At 30.3% G+C, this 9,952-nt stretch overlaps 1 pseudogene; it reads right to left on the reverse strand.

Annotated features, from left to right (window-relative positions):
• Positions 1–458: 458 nt before the first annotated feature.
• On the reverse strand, positions 459–8,621 carry LOC112690887 (annotated as a pseudogene).
• Positions 8,622–9,952: the final 1,331 nt, after the last annotated feature.

Genomic DNA, 9,952 nt, shown 5'->3' on the forward strand with positions numbered 1-9,952 from the left:
TTCTAATCCGTTAAAACTGTATGGTCTAGAATGGCCACTGCATTTTTTTAGACTTTGGCACCATGTTTTTGCACTTTCTAAAAATTCGAGTTGTTTAGGTCTCTCTTTTGATATTGCACACATGTAAGGATTTGAACTGTACAATGATCGACTATTTAAACAGTCAAAAAGATTATTAACAAATGTAATAAACTCAGCAGTAAACAATGCTGAAGATGATTTAAGTTCGCCAGTTTTTATACAAGTTTTAATTGCTGCACTCATTGTATTGCTAAATATTTGTAAAGCCAGTTTACAGCTCATTTTTTGAAATGGCCCGGGATTAATATGACTGTCCGTTATTTTAAGAAGAGCTCGACTTGAAGTACTTTGTTTATCAATTAAATATGTTTGTTTGATATCCGAAAATGAAACTTTTTTATCTAAACAAATTATATCGCTTGATAATAAATTATTTCTTACATTTTTAAAAATATGTGGTACACGTCATATATGGCAAAAATTTTTATATTATTAACTATAAACCATGGTTTCTCTTTTGTTAGATTAAATTTGTTAAAAGCAGACCTGTTATTCGGGCCTTGATCACATACTATAGCTCTAACTTTTAACCCACAGTTCATTAATTGTTGTACATGATCAACAATCAGCTTACTCAAAGTAGTTGCTTTCATTGATGTAGCTGAAAGAAAATATGAAACAGGCATTTTCCAGCTAAAATACATGCCTCTAATTAAAAAAAACCATAGCTTGAGTAGCTAATGCGCTACATCTTTTTGTACCCAAATCTTCATATCCTTCAACGACATCTAAATATTTGGAGTACTCTAAGAACTTTTTAATTTTCATTTCGTCAAAGACTAGAGTACAATATTTTTCTTCATCTGACATTGAATCGACTTTTAACGTAAGTTGTTTTAAAATATTTGAATTTAAGCCTGGCTTAAATTTATTAGAACTAATTAAACGTCTAATTGTACTGACCCCTGGTAGATTAATTTGAATGTTTCTTAAAAACTTATAGGCTGACGGAGATTTGTAATAAAGTTTAAGAGCAAAATCTCGTTCATCTTTTGACCAGGATTTTTTTGATATTTGACCTCTCATAATTTGCATATTTACTAATATTTGAGCATCTTTTGATGGAAAACGCAAGGATTTTGTTACATCGTGAGAACGAAATAAATGACGAGCGTTACTTAAACTTTTACGGAGCTTTGATATTGTCGAACGTTTACTTTTTAAATTTTTTTCTTAAATTTTCTATTGTTTTTTTAAGTTTCTCTATTTCCTGTTTAGAATCCTCGTTTGTATTCGCAAATAACTGAACTGGTTTAAATTTGAGAGGACTAGGCATATTAATTGAATTTTGAATTAAATGTTGTGTTTTTGGATTAAGAATTGGTGTTGTTTGTTCTGATACACGAGAAGAATTAATTTTAGTCGGTGTTGGAATATAAATCGATTTTGTGGGAGAGTATTGCTTTGAAGTTGACATTGAAGGTGAGTTATGCTTTAAAATTTTAGATGAATACGTATTTATTGGAGTGCGGACGTGGAAAAAAGCATTTTCTCGATAAGGTATTGGAATGGCTGATTTTTTTAAATATTTTTTAGTATCATTGTTGAAGTCAAAATCTTGAAAATGATTCATGCATATATGTTTTTTATACAAATCAGCAGTTTCTAAATTAATGAGGTCGACCACCAGCAAAATTAGGCATACATTCAAAATGCAGTATGCAATTGTAAAATGTAATACTTATAACTTCCTTTTTCTAAACTATAAAAATGGGCAGTTAAATCTAGAAACTTATTGGTTTTTAAATTTTTATACTTTTTTATTAATAATTTAATCAATAATTATTTAAAAATCCATAAATCAAATAATTTCTCAGAAGTTAAAACACATTTTATTGATGAAAAGTTTATTATTTAAGATAAATTTAAACTATTATGCATCGTTGAAAAACATCTTAATTTAATTCACTAATTAATATATAAAGCATTATTTATAATTAGTCTTAAATACTTTTATTATTTAGTACTATTTACTAAAATATTTTTATCAAGTAGAAATATTTTTAATTTACATAATATGGAACAATGTTTACAATATAGTATTTTAAATTCTGAGTGAAGTGAAGGATCTTATGGTTTTACAATGATGTTTATTGTTTTTCTTCTATTCTGTAAACATTTTTTTTTGTATAGAAATCCTGGTCCAAAATTTTCGTCCTGCAACTTTTTAGATTCGAAATTGGACTTTAGAAGGTGGTACTTTAGAAATATCATTTTTCGAAATTCTCAATAGTTTTTCCAGTAGAAGGGAAAATCGAAAAAAAAAACGGGTAAATACGGTAAAAATGTGTTGTAAACGAGACTTTCACTTTTCACGTTTTAGTTATTTAATTATAAATCTAAAAGTAATAGTGATATGAACTTGAATATTTTACTATATTATATCAAATACATACTTCTACATATATCACGAAATGTTCAAAAGTATTTGAGAACTTTTGGCCTATATATAGAACTCGTATAATAAGTTAACTATACTAACAAAATTTAAAAAATCGTATTTCAGGAATTTTTTTTAAAGTTTTTAAGTAAATTATTATTACCGTATTTACAAAATAAACGGTTTTTACATTAATTATCAACTTTAAATGTTTACTAAAAAAAATTGGTTCATCCAACTAATATACAACTTTGGATACAGATAGAACAACGTGTTTTAAAACTTACTAAAAAGTTGTTTTCATTTGTCAAACAAGAATACTTTGATAAAAAATAGAACCTACCTACAATTCGACTAAATAATATGGTAAATTATTAAAACAGTATATTTCTATACTGAAAGCTTTGCTCAGAATCGCTTTACTAATGAAATGTGTTATCGTTTCTTTAAAACTCAATACACCCATCAACATTATCTTCCACCTCCATCATTTCACTTACCAGCTTTTTATTTTAAAACTGAATAGAATATGTGTTTTAGTAGCTAGTGTGGTAAAATATGCTGATTTCTGAGGCTAAATAATACTATTAATTGCTACAAAATATAAAATTTAAATTCGATATTCTCGTATCAAATTAACTTCATAATGCACAAGTATACGTAAAATGCAATAATTTTGTCAGGGATTTTGTGTAATACTACCACACAAGTGTAAAATAAATGTTATAAGTGTTTTGTGTATATATAATAATATCATGAAAATCAAGAAAAATGTATTTTCTAATAAATTACCTCTTTCCTCTTTTTGTGAGATTGACAAATTTTCCCAATCAGAATATAAAATTGCCGCAATTGAATTCCATTCCAATGATTTCATGTGTTTATCATGATAATCACTAGAGCTTACATCCCATAAGCAAGGTCTAGACTCTACCTCCAAAATCAATTTTTCAAAATCAAACATTTTTAAATAATAAATAATTTGTAAAGGTATTAATCAAAATGTTTTTTTCAAAACGAATATATCTAACGCATGCGTTTTCACCGCGTCGTGTGATCGGTATAATTGGAATACACGTGTTTTGTATTGATAACAAAGTGCGGTGCTGCCGCATCAACGCAGCATGTTGCGGTGAAAACCCACCGCATACGGCAACACCGCGTCGTGTGGCCTGTTCTATTTTAAACTGTACGTTCCGTACAAAAACCCAACGGATGCGGTGACGACGCACACCGCCGCATGCGGCAAGAACGCATCGTGTGGCCCGAGCCTTATACCATTCGCATAGTATAAATATATACATGATTTGGTGTTATTTAGTATTTTGTGATTTTAGTGTTTATCGTTGTTAATTGACATGGTGGTATATTTATAAATCTGTTGAGTATACCATATCGTCATAAAGAGTTATATTAGTATACCTATCATTATATTTTACTCGTAAGCACATAACCTAAAACAAAAAATCTTGTTATATAATTTATAATTTATAATTGAAAGTGCAACTATAACATTCGAAATTCTTAAATAGTGTCTTTACAGTAAACGGTTAAACTCTGTTTAACCTGTTAATAACTACCGTCCACCGATCACCGGTATTCAACATTTCAAAATACACTGCAATATGTAAGTACACTTATGACATTGCATGAGTACATTAAAAATATGTATTGTTACTATACATGAATATAGAATTATGGTTTTATAAATTTTCATAATTATGGATACATAATAATAAGTGTAACTTAATACCTCAAACTAAGTAAAATACTTTAAAATAATAGCAATATATATTGCATAGGTACTTATAAATAAAATTAATTTAAAGTAATTTACTTATTTTTTTTTAAGTTTTGAATTTAATTAAATAGACATTACTTTGTATAATATTATATTAGCCTATAAAATCAAAGTCTGATTGATTAACTTATAATTACTAGGCTAGAAACACTAATTTCTTTTGTTGTTAATAATAAAAAGTTTGTTGTCCTAAATTGAACACTGATTGAAATAATAGACATAATATGACTTAATGAACTGATATATATGTATCAAATATAGGTCTAAAGCTACCAGATACCGTCGTAGAAAACGAGCGGCTCTTTCTATTGCAGCACTTTTTTCATCCAGTAGTGAAAATGAAGAAGATTATTCATTGCTTTTAAATGAAACAAATATTGTTCCAGTACATGATGATAATATAAATTTGAAAATTACTTCATTACAAAATGAAAATAATGAATTGCAAGTTAACAATACAAATTTATTGAATGAAACCCCTTATGAATCTAATATCTCTAGTGCAGATTCCTCTGATGAAGACTCACCATTGCAGTCAAATGAAAGCCTCGAGGTTTCAATTGCAAGTTGGGCTATCCGTCACAGTATTTCTCATTCAGCTTTAAATAATTTGTTATCAACTTTATCTAATTTTCCTTTATTAAAACATTTACCCAGAGATGCCCGAACTTTATTAAAAACCCCAACCACTACAATAGTAAAACCAATCAAGGGTGGAATTTATCATCACTTTGGTATTCATGAAGAAATCAAACACATGATAAAACTTAATTATAAGCTACCTGGCTTATTAGAATTAATAGTTGGAATAGATGGCCTGCCAATTTCAAAAAATCCACCTAGTCAGTTATGGCCTATACTTGGATATTTTTTCAAATTTAGCATTGAATAATATTAAAGTTTTTATAATTGAATGCTATTATGGTAAACTTAAACCAGAAGATTCAAATGAATTTTTGAAAGATTTTGTAAATGAAATTAATAATATTATTAATAATGATGTAGTTTTTAATAATACACATATCAAAGTAATATTAAAAGCAATAATATGTGATGTTCCTGCAAAATCTTATGTATTGAATGTAAAAGGACATGCCAGTAAAAAGTCTTGTGTAAGATGTCAGATAACAGGAGAATATGAAAACAACCTGGTTTATTTTCCAAATTTAAATTCCCCTTTAAGGACACATGATAATTTTATAGCTTATTCTGATAAAGAATTTCATTCTGGCCATATATTACTAGCCAATATACTTAAATTTGATCTGGTAAATAACATACCTTTTGATTATATGCACTGTGTGTGTATTGGCATTATGAAAAAGTTACTGGTGTTTTGGAATGGTGGAATAAAACGGCACAATTTAACTCTTCCTCATAATTTAATTTAAATATTAGATGATAGATTGAATGATTTAGGACAATATATACTAGACGAGTTTCAACGAGCACCTAATATTAACAGTCGGAAACATCCTTTTCGAGACGCTAGCCGTTGGAAAGCAACAGAGCTACGCCAATTACTCCTTTATACTGGTATAGTTCTTCTTGATATTGTTGACAAAAAAGTATATAATCATTTTTTGAAATTAAGTATTGCTATGAGAATTTTATCAACCAATAATATTTCTGAAGAGTATATTAACTATGCTAAGTCTTTAATACATAATTTTGTTGCGTTGTTTGCCCATATCTACGGAAGATCATATATGTCACACAATGTGCATATTATTTTGCATTTAGCAGATGATGTAAAAAAAATATAATATAATATAAAATATTATATTGTTGTATTGGAATGGTATTGATCCAGGTCCCATAAAGTATTCAGCATAAAAATCTCTGACTTCAGTTCCTTGAGATCGTCCTCCTGTTACTTGATTTGTTAAATCGTCAACTAAATAACTCGAATCCATGTCTTCAAAATTATAGCCATCTCGTTGGCGGACAAAATTATGTAGTATACAGCAGACTTTTATAATATCGTCAGCAAATTCTGGCTCTACTAATAATGGGGTATGCAATACTCTCCACTTATTGGAAAGTATACCAAATGCACATTCTACTGTTCTCCGTGCTTTAGAGAGCCTATAATTGAAAATACGACGTGTATTTGTGAGACTTCGTCCTGGGTATGGTCTAAGTAAATTTTTGTGTAAGGCAAATACCTCATCAGCGACAAAAACATAAGGCTGAGGTGAGTTGTTGGTGTTTGGTAAACACGTAGATTCAGGAATGTTTAGTTGGTTTGTATACAATTTTTTACCAAATTGGCATTCTTTAAAAACACTGGAATCTGATTCCCTCCCAAAAGCTCCAACATCAACACTAATAAAACTTAAATTTGAGTCCACAACAGCCATGAGAATTATTGAGTAATATTTTTTATAATTAAAAAATTTGGAACCTGCATTTTGTGGATTTCTACATCTTATGTGTTTCCCATCAACACTACCAATGCAATTGGGGAAATTTGTGTTTTTATAAAATTGTTCGGATATATTAAGCCACTTTTCAGTTGTTGGACGAGGCATTTCTGTTGGTTGTAGTATAATTCAAAAAAGCTGACAAGTTTCCCTAACAATCATCGCTACTGTGCTCTTTCCAATATTAAAGTCGAACTGCAAAGCTTTGAAGCATGTTCCAGTTGACAAATATCTAATAAAATTAAAAATATATTACTTCATCGAGTAAATTCAGTTTTTAATTTTAGCAAAAGATTTAAAAGAAAAAAAATGGAGGCATGTTCGTGATAATTATATTAAATATATTAATCAAGAAAAAAATACTAAAAGTGGTTCTGGTTTTTCAAAAAGAAAAAAATACCATTTTGCCGACATGCTGTCATTTTTGAAACCAAATTTAGAAAAAAGAAGGTGAATCAAATTATTTTATTGAACATTTTTTATTTTTTTGTTATTAATTATGTGAATATTTTTTAATATAGTACATCAGGTAATTTTGAAGAAGAACGTGCAGTATTAGATGATAATATTTCACATGACCACAGTTTGGACCAAGAAGAAAGTTTTAATATCCAATACGAAGACTCTCCACAAAGTACATCATTTACTCTAAATAATTCAAAATCAAAAAAAAAATCAAAAGATCCTACAATGAATCCATTTCAAACAAAATTGATTTCGTTTTTACAAAAACAAGAAGAAAGAGACTCCGATGAACTCTTTTTAATGTCGTTACTTCCAGAAATAAAAAAATTAAGTGAAGAAAAGAAATTAGATTTTCGCATGCACGTATTGCAGTTTTTGAAACACGAACAACATATTCAAAACTATAATCAAATTAACACTCAATATCCTTCTCCATATGTTCACCCCACACACCAATCCACTCCGACATTCAATCTATCAACTTATCCGTCCAATATTTATCCAAGCCACTTCAGAAATGCTTTACAATTTCCATCTTTAAATTCATCTCAGTCTCAAACTTCAGTTGTTTCGTCTCAAAATTCTCCAGAACCACTTCAAGCATTGCTTTATTCTGATCCGACTTCAATCCAATTTCCCCAACAAACTTCTTCCGCTCAGTGTTCACTTGCATATGAGCCACATGGTGGTCCACATCAACAAAGTTCTTCTTAACTTAATTTAATAAAAAAAGAATTAATATTGGTATAGGTACCTAATAAAGTTAATTTTAATCAAAATACATTTTTTATTTAGTGCTTGAAATCAAAAAATGAGGAAAAGGTTCTCTCTTTATGAATATGAAGTAACTAGCATTTTATTTATTTATTTAAAAGTTGAATGTGTTTAGATTTTTTGTTTGAAAACAGTATTTTATTCAAATTATATAATTTGTTTTTAATAAAAATGATTATGTATATTCTATTATTAAATATATTTTAATAAAGTCTTTTAATAAAATTAAACATTTTGAAGTTGAAATGTTGTGTTACGTTTTAGGAGAAAATTTGATCACGTCCTTTCTTATTTTGTATTAACAAAATATGTGATACATTTAAAAATGTTTAAAAATTACGTCTTAATTTATTTATTTTCGAATTAAAATTATAATTATTTACTTACCTCAGAGTCACAGTCAGTCTTTCTTCCGCACTTATTGCATTACGCATATTGGTATTCTCTTTTGTCAAATGTACTCGAAGTCTTGTTAAAAGTTCATCAAAAGATTTTAAGGACATCCGAAAATACTCGTAAAATTTTTCAGGATGTTTGCGAATATTTTCATAAAAAGTTGTAAATTTTTTTTTTTTTTTTCACGGTCGGAGTTCATTGGATGGACCCAGTATCTTCGTTCTGGTGGAGCGAGACTATTCAGCTCTCCGGCTGCTTCTGCCACACACAGAACTTGTAATAAAGTTTTACTTGACATAATAAAGCGTTGACAAAACAAACATTTCAATACAACACCGAGTAGGAAAGTGATCGAAATTTCGTTTGCCTATGTTTGCCTAATATTTAAAATTTTAAAAATATCTTATCGCATGCTGCCACACCGCATCGTGTGGCCGAATATGTTATTGCGGTGCCACCGCAATTTATTTCACCGCATGCGGCAGCAACGCACCGTGTGGCCCCCCGAGCCTTATGCTAACCTGCGCTGCCGCGTTCAAATTGTAATAACTGATAAGTCAATAAGCTATTTATAGTTCTGTTTATTCCAATATATTTTTCTATTTGTAGTAGTTCTGCATCTATAAGCACCGTCCAGACTTCCAGAGTCGGAACACCGAATTTGAACAGTGTTTATTAGGTTATAAAACACCGTGTTCAAAAACGTTCTATGAACTAACTGACGGTGTGAAAATACGTTCACTGAATCGTTAAATTTCGATCGGTGCATTTGCACATTCACAACACCGTTCAATGTCAATTACACCGATAATGAACCATAATTTAATTTTGAGTATAAAAACTTCAACTAAACACGGTTCTTAAACCGTGTATAAACCGTTGAAAATATACAGTTAAAAGAAACCGACACTAAACGCTGAAAATGCTACTCGGGTAGTAGACCGTCTTGGGCGAAACCATGCTGTTCCTCATCGAGAATAGAATTTACAGTTGTTTGAATGGCGTTTAAAACTAATAATTCAAAAATTTTGGCAATAAGCGATAGAATGTAAATAAGTCGATAGTTTGATGGGCTACCTGATTTGGAAATCGGTGTGATTGAGCTGAATTTGAGCATAGAAGGAAAAATACCTTCGTCGAGTGATCTTCTAAATAGAAGCCATAGAGGGTGGGCAATAATTGAACGTAATTCATATAGAAAATGACCTTGACGCGGACCCGGCGACGACCGTTCACCACAACGGACGCCGCCGACCGTATTTATAGTCTCCTAATCAGCCGATAGTTCGCGGATCACGATACCGACGCGTCACACCCCGCACCTTCCTTAAGGAACGGGGAGAGCGGGGCATCGGCACCGCCGAAGGCAAGTGTCGTCGGAACGACGGACTGGTGTTCGTCAACTTTTGGTACGTTCGCATCGCGACTCTAACGCACATCGCCACTAGTTTTCTTTCGCACATCACCCCACGTACGATATCGAAAAACTACGACTTACGCTGTCTGATTGTTTGGTTTATTCTTATTCGTGTGATCGTTATTTTGTAAAATATACGGCTCCTCGGCCATTGCCACCACGCATTCATCGTGTCAGTGTTTGATTATTATTATTCCTATTATTATTATTGT

This window comes from Sipha flava, unplaced genomic scaffold (assembly GCF_003268045.1).
Source record: "Sipha flava isolate LNK unplaced genomic scaffold, YSA_version1 52593_pilon_pilon, whole genome shotgun sequence".
Classification (NCBI taxonomy): Eukaryota; Metazoa; Arthropoda; class Insecta; order Hemiptera; family Aphididae; genus Sipha; species Sipha flava.